The sequence below is a fragment of the Hyla sarda genome, unplaced genomic scaffold, assembly GCF_029499605.1.
Source record: "Hyla sarda isolate aHylSar1 unplaced genomic scaffold, aHylSar1.hap1 scaffold_954, whole genome shotgun sequence".
NCBI lineage: Eukaryota > Metazoa > Chordata > Amphibia > Anura > Hylidae > Hyla > Hyla sarda.
The window spans coordinates 98,518-112,458 of NW_026610984.1; positions in this window are offsets into that span (position 1 = coordinate 98,518).

The following is a 13,941-nucleotide window of genomic DNA, read 5'->3' on the forward strand; positions in this document are numbered from 1 at the left end:
GACACCACACACACACACACACACCCCTACACAGTTGCCACCGACACCACACACACACCCCTACACTGTTGCCACCGACATCACACACACACACCCCTACACAGTTGCCACCGACACTACACACACACACACACCCACCCCTACACAGTTGCCACCGACACCACACACACATCCCTACACAGTTGCCACCGACACTACACACACACACACACCCACCCCTACACAGTTGCCACCGACACCACACACACATCCCTACACAGTTGCCACCGACACCACACACACATCCCTACACAGTTGCCACCGACACCACACACACATACCCCTACACAGTTGCCACCAACACCACACACACATACCCCTACACAGTTGCCACCGACACCACACACACATACCCCTACACAGTTGCCACCGACACCACACACACACACACACATACCCCTACACAGTTGCCACCGACACCACACACACACACCCCTACACAGTTGCCACCGACACCACACACACACACCCCTACACAGTTGCCACCGACACCACACACACACACACCCCTACACAGTTTGCCACCGACACTACACACACACACACACACACCTACACAGTTGCCACCGACACTACACACACACACACCCCTACACAGTTGCCACCGACACTACACACACACACACCCACCCCTACACAGTTGCCACCGACACTACACACACACACACACACACCCCTACACAGTTGCCACCGACACTACACACACACACACACACACCCCTACACAGTTGCCACCGACACTACACACACACACACACACACCCCTACACAGTTGCCACCGACATTACACACACATACCCCTACACAGTTGCCACCGACACTACACACACACATACACACACACACATACCCCTACACAGTTGCCACCGACACTACACACACACATACCCCTACACAGTTGCCACCGACACTACACACACACACACACACACCCCTACACAGTTGCCACCGACACTACACACACATACCCCTACACAGTTGCCACCGACACTACACACACACATACACACACACACATACCCCTACACAGTTGCCACCGACACTACACACACACATACCCCTACACAGTTGCCACCGACACTACACACACACACCCCTACACAGTTGCCACCGACACCACACACACACACATACCCCTACACAGTTTGCCACCGACACTACACACACACACACCTACACAGTTGCCACCGACACTACACACACACACACACCCCTACACAGTTGCCACCGACACTACACACACACACCCCTACACAGTTGCCACCGACACTACACACACACACACACCCACCCCTACACAGTTGCCACCGACATTACACACACACACACACACCCCTACACAGTTGCCACCGACACTACACACACACACCCCTACACAGTTGCCACCGACACTACACACACACACACACACACACACCCCTACACAGTTGCCACCGACATTACACACACACACACACACCCCTACAGTTGCCACCGACACTACACACACATACCCCTACACAGTTGCCACCGACACTACACACACACATACACACACACACACATACCCCTACACAGTTGCCACCGACACTACACACACACATACCCCTACACAGTTGCCACCGACACTACACACACACATACCCCTACACAGTTGCCACCGACACTACACACACACATACCCCTACACAGTTGCCACCGACACTACACACACACATACCCCTACACAGTTGCCACCGACACTACACACACACATACCCCTACACAGTTGCCACCGACACTACACACACACATACCCCTACACAGTTGCCACCGACACTACACACACACATACCCCTACACAGTTGCCACCGACACTACACACACACATACCCCTACACAGTTGCCACCGACACTACACACACACATACCCCTACACAGTTACCACCAACACTACACATACACATACCCCTACACAGTTACCACCAACACTACACATACACATACCCCTACACAGTTACCACTAAGACTACACATACCCCTAAAAAAAAGTCTCGTATGACACAGTTTCATAAACGGAGCATCCAGCTGTTGCAAAACAACAACTTCCAGTATTGCCAGACAGCCATTCACATGGGAGTTTTGCAACAGCTGGAGGCACCCTGTTTGGGAAACACTGCCGTAGTGTAAATCCATTGTTCTGGCACCACGGGGGCTTTGTAAACACGCATGGCCCCCGACTTCCATTCCAAACAAATTCTCTCTCCAAATGCCCAATGGCGCTCCTTCTCTTCTGAGCATTGTAGTTCGCCCGCAGAGCACTTTATATGCACATATGGGGTATTTCCATACTCAGAAGAAAAGGGGTTAACATTTTGGAGGCTTTTTCTCCTATTACCCCTTGAGAAAATGAAACATTTGGGGGTAACACCAGCATTTTTGTGAAAAAAAAATAAATTTCATTTTCACATCCAACTTTAGCGGAAATTTGTCAAGCACCTGTGGGGTGTTGTTTCCCAAATAGTAGGCCATGTGTTTTTTTTTTTTGCTGTTCCGGCACCATAGGGGCTTCCTAAATGCGACATGCCCCCCAAAAACCATTTCAGCAAAATTTGCTTTCCAAAAGCCAAATGCGACTCCTTCTCTTCTGACCATTGTAGTTCGCCCGCAGAGCATTTTACGTCCTAACATGGGGTATTTCCATACTCAGAAGAGATGGGGTTACAAATTTTGGTGGGGGGGGGTGGGGGCTCTATTTTCTCCTAACACCTCTTGTAAAAATGGTTAATTTGGTGGAAAAAAAAACTGCATTTTAGTGAAAAACTAAATTTAATTTACACATCCAACATTACCGAAAAGTCGTCAAACACCTGTGGGGTGTTACGGCTCACTGTACCCCTTGTTACTTGCCTTGAGGGGTGTAGTTTCCAAAATGGTATGCCATGTGTTTTTTTTGCTGTTCTGGCACCAAAGGGGCTTCCCCCAAAAACCATTTTAGCAAAATTCACTTTCCAAAAGCTCATTGTCGCTCCTTCCCTTCTGAGCCTTGTAGTTCACCCGCAGAGCGCTTGACATCCACATATGAGGTATTTCCTTACTCGAGAGAAATTGGGTTACACATTTTGGCGGGCTTTTTCTCCTTTTACATCTTGTAAATTTCACTTTGCGGCTATTCCTGTGAAACACCTAAAGGGTTAATAAACTTTCTGAATGTCATTTTGAATACTTTGGGGGGTGCAGTTTTTATAATTAGGTCATTTATGGGGTATTTCTAATATGAAGGCCCCTCAAATCCACTTCAAAACTGAACTAGTCCCCCAAAAAATTCTGAAAATTTTGTGAAAAATTAGAAAATTGCTGCTGAACTTTGAAGCCTCTGATGTTTTCCAAAAGTAAAAACATGTCAACTTTATGATGGAAACATAAAATAGACATATTGGCCCTTATTTACTATTCTAAACCAGACTTCTTTTGTCGGGTTTTTATGGCGCATCTTTGTATGCGCCATGTTGCATACATAGTGTGCCAGTCTGCGACACGATGCAACATTTTTTCCCCGATGGACCCGATGTGGATTCACCCAAACCCGAAAAAGGGGCGTAACCGGACATTTCTGAGCTTTCCCACGTATTTATAAAGGTTTCCAACCCGAATTTGTTGAATTGTTGTGAATTTTTTCCCGACAACCAACAAAATCCATGTGCGACAAACAGGATGCGACATAATAAATACCAGGGGAAAAAAGCAGTCGGGTAAGAAAGCAAGATAGACTTACACCCCGATTTTCTAAGTAAATGAGGGCCATTGTATTTGGGAATCAATATATCATTTATTTGGAATATCTATTTTCCTTACAAGCAGAGAGCTTCAAAGTTAGAAAAATGCTAAATTTTCAAATTTTTCTTAAAATTTTCAAATTTTTCTTAAAATTTTCTAATTTTTCCCCAAGAAATGATGCAAGTATTGACCAAAATTTATCATTGTTAAAGTAGAATATGTCACGAAAAAAAAAGCATCTGAAAGTAAAAGCATCCAAGAGTTATTAATGCTTAAAGTGACAGTGGGCAGTGCCCATTTTGACCTTAAGGACGCAGCCGTTTTTGCAAATCTGACCAATGTCACTTTAAGCATTAATAACTCTGGGATGCTTTAACTTATGAATTTGATTCAGAGATAGTTTTTTCGTGACATATTCTACTTTATGTTAGTGGTAAATTTTTGTCGATACTTGCATCATTTCTTGGTGAAAAAAATCCAAAATTTCATGAAAAATATGAAAATGGAGCATTTTTCAAACTTTGAAGCTCTCTGCCTGTAAGGAAAGTGGGCATTCCAAATAAATGATATGTTGATTCACATATACAATATGTCTAGTTTGTGTTTGCATCATAAAGTTGACAAATTTATACTTTTTGAAGACATTATAGGGCTTTTCTAATTTAGCAGCAATATTCAAATTTTTCATGAAAATTTCAAAATCAGAATTTTTCAGGGACCAGTTCAGTTTTGAAGTGAATTTGAGGGTCTTTATGTTACAAATACCCTATAATGGAACCCATTATGAAAACTGCACCCCTTAAAGTATTCAAAATGACATTCAGAAAGTTTGTTAACCCTTTAGTTGTTTCACAGGAATAACAGCAAAGTGGACGAGAAAATTTAAAATCTTAAATTTTTTACACTAACATGTTCTTGTAAACCCATTTTTTTCATTTTAAAAAGGGGCAATAGGCAAAATGTCCCCCAAAACTCTCCTTACTCAAAATAAACCCTATTTCTCTCAAGTAAGGAAATACCTCATATGTGTATGTAAAGTGTTCGGTGGGTGCACTAGAGGGCTCAGAAGGGAAGAAGCGACAATGGGAATTTGGAGAGCGAAGGAACGTAACAAGGAGTACAGTGAGCCTTAGCACCCCACAGGTGATTGACGAATTTTCACTAAAGTTGGACAGGAGAATGAAAATTTTTATTTTTTTTCACGAAAATGCTGGTATTATCCCAAATTTTTCATTTTTACAAGGGGTAATAGCCGATAAAGCCCCCAAAAATTTGTAACACAATTTCTTCCGAGTATGGAAATACCACATATGTGGATGTAAAGTGCTCTGCGGGCGAACTACAATGCTCAGAAGAGGAGGAGCGCCATTGGCCTTTTGTAGAGATGAGCAAATTTACAGTAAATTCGATTCGTCACGAACTTCTCGGCTCAGCAGTTGATGACTTATTCTGCATAAATTAGTTCAGCTTTCAGGTGCTCCGGTGGGCTGGAAAAAGGTGGATACAGTCCTAGAAAAGAGTCTCCTAGGACTATATCCACCTTTTCCAGCCCACGGGAGCACCTGAAAGCTGAACTAATTTATGCAGGAAAAGTCATCAACTGCCGAGCCGAGAAGTTCGTGACGAATTGAATTTACTGTAAGTTCACTCATCTCTAGCCTTTTGGAAAGAGAATTTGGTTGGAATCGAAGTCGGGGGAGATGCGTGTTTACAAAGCACCCATGCTACCTGAACAGTGGATCCCCCCCCCCCCCCCATTTTGGAAACTATACCCCTCACAGAATTTAATAAGGGGTGCAGTGAGTATTTACACCCCACTGTCGTTTGACAGATTTTTTGAACAGTGGGCTGTGCAAATTAAAAATTACATTTTTCATTTTCACGGACCACTGTTCCAAAAATCTGTCAGACACCTGTGGGGTGTAAATGCTCACTGTACCCCTTATTACATTACATTAGGGGTGTAGTTTAAAAATGGGGTCACATGTGGGGGTCCGTTTTTCTGGCACTATGGGGGCTTTGTAAACACATGACATCCAATTCCAGCCAAATTCTCTCTCAAAAAGCCCAATGGCCCTCCTTCTCTTCTGAGCATTGTAGTTCGCCCGCAGAGCACTTTACATCCACATATGGGGTATTTCCATACAAATTTTGGGGGCTTTTTCTCCTATTACCCCTTGTGAAAATAAAGACTTTGGGGTAACACCAGCATTTTAGTGAAAAAAAAAATCAGATTTTTCATTTTTACGTCCAACTTTAACGAAAAATTGTCAAACACCAGTGGGGTGTTAAGGCTCACTATACCCCTTGTTACGTTCCGTGAGGGGTGAAGTTTCCAAAATGGGGTCACACGTGGGTGATATTTTTTTGCGTTTATGTCAGATCCGCTGTAAAAATCAGCCACCCCTGTGCAAATCACCAATTTAGGCCTCAAATGTACATAGTGCGCTCTCACTCCTGAGCCTTGTTGTGCGTCCGCAGAGCATTTTACACCCACATATGGGGTATTTCCGTACTCAGGAGAAATGATGTTACATATTTTGGGGTCTTTTTTTTCCTTTTACCTCTTGTAAAAATGAAAAGCATGGGGCAACATCATCCTGTTAGTGTAAATTATTATTTTTTTTTTACACTAGCCCCCAACTTTACCTTTTCATAAGGGGTAAAAGGAGAAAAATCCCCCCAAAATTTGTAACGCTATTTCTCCTGAGGACGGAAATACCCCATATGTGGCCCTAAACTGTTGCCTTGAAATACGACAGGGCTCCAAAGTGAGAGAGAGCCGTGTGCATTTGAGGCCTAAATTAGGGATTTGCATAGGGACGGACACGGCAATGTTCCCCAAACAGGGTTCCTCCAGTTGTTGCAAAACTTCCAGTATGCCTGGACAGTCTATGGTTGTCCGGCAATACTGGAAGTAATTTTGCAACAGCTGGAGGCTCTGTTTTGGAAACACTGCCGTATGAGGTTTTTTATTTTTATTGGGGGGGGGGGGGGACGTGTAAGGGGGTGTATATGTAGTGTTATACCCTTTATTTTGTGTTAGTGTAGTGTTTTTAGGGTACATTCACACGGGCGGGGATTCATAGAGAGTTTCCCGCAGGGAGTTTGAGCTGCAGCTCAAACTTGAAGTGAGAAACTCGCTGCAACCCCTGCCCATGTGAATGTTCCCTGGTTGGGAAACACTAAGTTAGGTAACAGACTACTGCAGTGTTTCCGCACCAGTGTACTTCCAGCTGTTGCAAAACTACAACTCCCAGCATGCATGGTCTGTCAATGCATGCTGGAAGTTGTAGTTTTGCAACAGCTAGAGGCACACATTTTGAGAAACACTGAGTTAGGAAACAGACAGTGTTTAACAACCAGCGTGCCTCTAGTTGTTGCTAAACTACAACTCCAAGCATGTATGGAGAGCCGAAGGGCATGCTGGGAGTTGTCGATTTGCAACATCTGGCCCTTCAACTACAATGCTCAGTATGCCTGGACTGTCTTAGCATGCTGGGAGTTGTAGTTTTGCAACATCTGAAAGTGCACAGTTTGGAGACCACTATACAGTGGTCTCCAAACTGTAGCCCTCCAGATGTTGTAAAAATACAACTCCCAGCATGCCTAGACAGCCTTTGGCTATCTGGGCATGCTGGGAGTTGTAGTTTCACTGCTGCCGCCGGTCCTCCCGCCGTTTGTCCCCTTGCTGTATGCCGCAGGCAAACGCCACTGCCTCCATAGTGGGGTCCTCCTGGGTCTCCTCCATAGCGTTTCATTTCATTTAAATGTCGACAGTTCGCACTGACACTGATGCTCCCTGAGCCTGCAGGACAGTTTTAATATCTTTGGAACTTGTTTGGGGCTGCTTATCCACCCTCCGGACTATCCTGCATTGACACCTTTCATAATTTTTCTCTTACGTCCACATCCAGGGAGATTAGCTACAGTGCCATGGGTTGTAAACTTCTTGATAATGTTGCGCACTGTGGACAAAGACAAATCTAGATCTCTGGAGATGGACTTGTAACCTGGAGATTGTTGATATTTTTCCACAATTTTGGTTCTCAAGTCCTCAGACAGTTCTCTTCTCCTCTTTCTGTTGTCCATACTTAGTGTGGCACACACAGACACACAATGCAAATACTAAGTGAACTTCTCTCCTTTTTATCTGCTTTCAGGTGTGATTTTTATGCATTTGTCCAATCATCCCACCCATACGTTTAGAGAAGAAGGGGAACAGAATCTAATGAAAAGAACCTCTGTCCAACTGTTAAGCATGCGGGTGGATAAATCATGCTTCGGGGTTGTATTGCAGACAGTGGCACAGGAAACATCTCACAAGTAGTAGGAAAAATTGATTCAATAAAATTTCAGCAAATTTTGGATGCTAACTTGATGCCATCTGTGAAAAAGCTGAAGTTAAAGAGAGGATGGCTTCTACAAATGGTTAATGATCCTAAACACACCTCGAAATCCACGGGGGATTACATCAAGAGGCATAAACTGAAGGTTTTGCCATGGCCTTCACAATCTCCTGACCTCAACATAATTGAAAATCTATGGATAGACCTTAAGAGAGCAGTGCGTGACAGACAGCCCAGAAATCTCAAAGAACTGGAAGACTTTTGTAAGGAAGAATGGGCAAAGATACCTCATGCTTGAGAAAGGAGGCGTAGCCTCTGAAATGTAGCAACTTGTTTCCCCTGTCCTTCGTGTGAAGGGAGATGGCCGGAGTATCCAGCAGTGAACACTGCACATGAAGCTATAAAGAAGTCGGCTGTTACTCCAAGACACATCGTGCGCACTTTGCTCTATCCACAGTGGGTGATTATAATTATTTCTGCCTTCCTGTATCGTGTTATAATTTTGGAAAGAATCCATATATAAAAGGAAGAAACAGTGTGTGAATTTCTTTTGTTCATTGTGCTTATACTGGGATTACAGCACCCAGTCACCACACTGCACCCTAGGACTGAAGTCCCTTCCCTAGATTCATTATCCAGGACAAAGATACCTCAAACAAGAACTGAAAGACTCTCGGCTGCTACAAAAAGCGTTTACAAGCTGTGATACTCGCCAAAGGGGGCAGTACAAGATATTAACTCTGCAGGGGGCACAAACTTTTGCAGACGCCATTTATTTGTTTTCTGTTATTTTGAAAGTGTAAATGATGGAAATAAAATGTAACTTTTGGTGACATATTATAAGAATGTCTAATCTGTAATTTGATGCCTTTTGGAGATTTTTCCATCTTTCCTCGGCTTCTTTATGCAGATTAATACAAATTGTTACCTGGGGGCCCAAACTTTTCATCCCCACTGTAGGTACAGTCCTGGGTATAAATAGATCATGGAGAGATCTCTGTACTGTCCTGATATATTATATATATTATTAGGTCACCTCCTTGTTATATATACAGTCCTGGGTATAAATAGATCATGGAGAGATCTCTGTACTGTATTGATATATTATATATATTATTAGGTCACCTCCTTGTTATATATACAGTCCTGGGTATAAATAGATCATGGAGAGATCTCTGTACTGTATTGATATATTATATATATTATTAGGTCACCTCCTTGTTATATATACAGTCCTGGGTATAAATAGATCATGGAGAGATCTCTGTACTGTCCTGATATATTATATATATTATTAGGTCACCTCCTTGTTATATATACAGCCCTGGGTATAAATAGATCATGGAGAGATCTCTGTACTGTCCTAATATATTATATATATTATTAGGTCACCTCCTTGTTATATATACAGCCCTGGGTATAAATAGATCATGGAGAGATCTCTGTACTGTCCTGATATATTATATATATTATTAGGTCACCTCCTTGTTATAGATACAGTCCTGGGTATAAATAGATCATGGGGAGATCTCTGTACTGTCCTGATATATTATATATATTATTAGGTCACCTCCTTGTTATATATACAGTCCTGGGTATAAATAGATCATGGAGAGATCTCTGTACTGTCCTGATATATTATATATATTATTAGGTCACCTCCTTGTTATATATACAGTCCTGGGTATAAATAGATCATGGAGAGATCTCTGTACTGTCCTGATATATTATATATATTATTAGGTCACCTCCTTGTTATATATACAGTCCTGGGTATAAATAGATCATGGAGAGATCTCTGTACTGTCCTGATATATTATATATATTATTAGGTCACCTCCTTGTTATATATACAGTCCTGGGTATAAATAGATCATGGAGAGATCTCTGTACTGTCCAGATATATTATATATATTATTAGGTCTCCTCCTTGTTATATATACAGTCCTGGGTATAAATAGATCATGGAGAGATCTCTGTACTGTCCAGATATATTATATATATTATTAGGTCACCTCCTTGTTATATATACAGTCCTGGGTATAAATAGATCATGGAGAGATCTCTGTACTGTCCAGATATATTATATATATTATTAGGTCTCCTCCTTGTTATATATACAGTCCTGGGTATAAATAGATCATGGAGAGATCTCTGTACTGTCCAGATATATTATATATATTATTAGGTCTCCTCCTTGTTATATATACAGTCCTGGGTATAAATAGATCATGGAGAGATCTCTGTACTGTCCAGATATATTATATATATTATTAGGTCACCTCCTTGTTATATATACAGTCCTGTGTATAAATAGATCATGGAGAGATCTCTGTACTGTCCAGATATATATATATCTATATATATCTATATCTATCTATATCTATATATATCTATATCTATCTATATCTATATCTATCTATATCTATCTCTCTCTCTCTCTATCTCTCTCTATCTCTCTCTCTCTATCTCTCTCTCTATCTCTCTCTCTATCTCTCTCTCTATCTCTCTCTCTATCTCTCTCTCTATCTCTCTATCTCTCTATCTCTCTATCTCTCTATCTCTCTATCTCTCTATCTCTCTCTCTCTATCTCTCTCTCTCTATCTCTCTCTCTATCTATCTCTCTCTATCTCTCTCTCTATCTATCTCTCTCTCTCTCTATCTCTATATATATATATCTATATCTCATTACCGTATTTTTCGCAGTATAAGACGCACTTTTTCTTCCCCAAAACTGGGGGGGAAAAGTTGGTGCGTCTTATACGGCGAATACACCCCTATCGGGTCGGTCCCTGCGGCCATCAACGGCCGGGACCCGCGGCTAATACAGGACATCACCGATCGCGGTGATGCCCTGAATTAACCCTTCAGACGCGGCGATCAAAGCTCACCGCCGTGTCTGAAGCGAAAGTGACACAAACCTGGCTGCTCAGCCGGGCTGTTCGGGACCACCGCGGTGAAATTGCGGCGTCCCGAACAGCTTACAGGACACCGTGAGGGACCTTACCTGCCTCCTCGGTGTCTGTTCCGGGCCGGGATCCCCTGCAAGGCCGGCGCTCTACTTCAACGTCATCACGTTGTCGCGCACGCCATCCCGTCATCCAATAGGAGCGGCGTGCGTAGCGACGTGACGATGGCGACAGAGAGCGCGGTTCCTGGGGAAGAAGACGTCCGGAGCGTCGGGGGACACCACGGGGACGTGGCGACAGCGATGGAGCGACATCCAGGGAAGCGGCGACGGGTCAGGAGCGGCGGGGACACGTGAGTACTACCTCCTATCCAGTGGTCTTCAACCTGCGGACCTCCAGATGTTGCAAAACTACAACTCCCAGCATGCCCGGACAGCCAACGGCTGTCCAGGCATGCTGGGAGTTGTAGTTTTGAGACATCTGGAGGTCCGCAGGTTGAAGATCACTGTTGGGTTAAGAATCTTTTTTTTTTTCTAGATTCTTTAACCCCTTAAGGACCAAGGACGTACCGGTACGTCCTTGGTCCTGCTCTCCTGATATAACGCGGGGTTACACAGTAACCCCACGTCATATCACGGCGGGCCCGGCGTCATAGTGAAGCCGGGACCCGCCTCTAATAGCGCGCAGCGCCGATCGCGGCGCCGCGCGCTATTAACCCTTTAGCCGCGCGCTCAGAGCTGAGCCGTGTGGCTAAAAGCGAAAGTTGCCGGCTAGCTCAGTCGGGCTGTTCGGGATAGCCGCGGCTAATCGCGGCATCCCGAACAGCTTACAGGACAGCGGGAGGGCCCCTACCTGGCTCCTCGCTGTCCGATCGCAGAATGACTGCTCAGTGCCTGAGATCCAGGTATGAGCAGTCATGCGGCAGAATCGTCGATCACTGGTTTCCTATGAGAAACCAGTGATCAATGATGAAGATCAGTGTGTGCAGTGTTATAGGTCCCTATGGGACCTATAACACTGCAAAAAAAATTGTGAAAAAATAAAAGTGAATAAAGATCATTTAACTCCTCCCCTATTAAGTTTGAATCACCCCCCTTTTCCAATAAAAAAAAAAAAAACACAGTGTAAATAAAAATAAACATATGTGGTATCACCGCGTGCGGAAATGTCTGAATTATAAACATATATCATTAATTAAACCGCTCGGTCAATGGCGTGCGCGCAAAAAAATTCCAAAGTCCAAAATAGTGCATTTTTGGTCACTTTTTAGATCAATAAGTCCTATCAATGCAAAAATGGTACCGCTAAAAACTTCAGATCATGGCGCAACAAAATGAGCCCTCATACCGCCCCATACACGGAAAAATAAAAAAGTTATAGGGGTCAGAAGATGACATTTTAAACGTATTAATTTTCCTGCATGTAGTTATGATTTTTTCCAGAAGTCCGACAAAATCAAACCTATATAAGTCGGGGATCATTTTAACCGTATGGACCTACAGAATAAAGAGAAGGTGTCATTTTTACCGAAAAATGTACTACGTAGAAACGGAAGCCCCCAAAAGTTACAAAACAGCGTTTTTTTTCAATTATGTCGCACAATGATTTTTTTTCTGTTTCACCGTAGATCTTTGGGCAAAATGACTGACGTCATTACAAAGTAGAATTGGTGGTGCAAAAAATAAGCAATCATATGGATTTTTAGGTGCAAAATTGAAAGAGTTATGATTTTTTAAAGGCAAGGAGAAAAAAAACGAAAATGCAAAAACGGAAAAACCCCCGGTCCTTAAGGGGTTAATATTGGGTGCGTCTTACATGTCGGTGCGTCCTATAGGGCAAAAAATACGGTATATATAATATTAGGTCACCTCCTTGTTATATATACAGTCCTGGGTATAAATAGATCTTTCTAGTACACTGGTGACTAGTACTGTACACAGTATTCCATGTGTGGTCTGACCAGTACTGTACACAGTATTCCATGTGCGGTCTGACCAGTACTGTACACAGTATTCCATGTGCGGTCTGACCAGTACTGTACACAGTATTCCATGTGTGGTCTGACCAGAACTGTACACAGTATTCTATGTGTGGTCTGACCAGTACTGTACACAGTATTCCATGTGTGGTCTGACCAGTACTGTACACAGTATTCCATGTGTGGTCTGACCAGTACTGTACACAGCATTCCATGTGTGGTCTGACCAGTACTGTACACAGCATTCCATGTGTGGTCTGACCAGTACTGTACACAGCATTCAATGTGTGGTCTGACCAGTACTGTACATAGTATTCCATGTGTGGTCTGACCAGTACTGTACACAGTATTCTATGTGTGGTCTGACCAGTACTGTACACAGTATTCTATGTGTGCTCTGACCAGTACGGTACACAGTATTCTATGTGTGGTCTGACCAGTACGGTACACAGCATTCAATGTGTGGTCTGACCAGTACGGTACACAGCATTCAATGTGTGGTCTGACCAGTACGGTACACAGCATTCAATGTGTGGTCTGACCAGTACTGTACACAGTATTCCATGTGTGGTCTGACCAGTACTGTACACAGTATTCCATGTGTGGTCTGATCAGTACTGTACACAGTATTCTATGTGTGGTCTGACCAGTACTGTACACAGTATTCCATGTGTGGTCTGACTAGTACTGTACACAGTATTCCATGTGTGGTCTGACCAGTACTGTACACAGTATTCCATGTGTGGTCTGACCAGTACTGTACACAGTATTCTATGTGTGGTCTGACCAGTACTGTACACAGTATTCCATGTGTGGTCTGACTAGTACTGTACACAGTATTCCATGTGTGGTCTGACCAGTACTGTACACAGTATTCCATGTGTGGTCTGACAAGTACTGTACACAGTATTCTATGTGTGGTCTGACCAG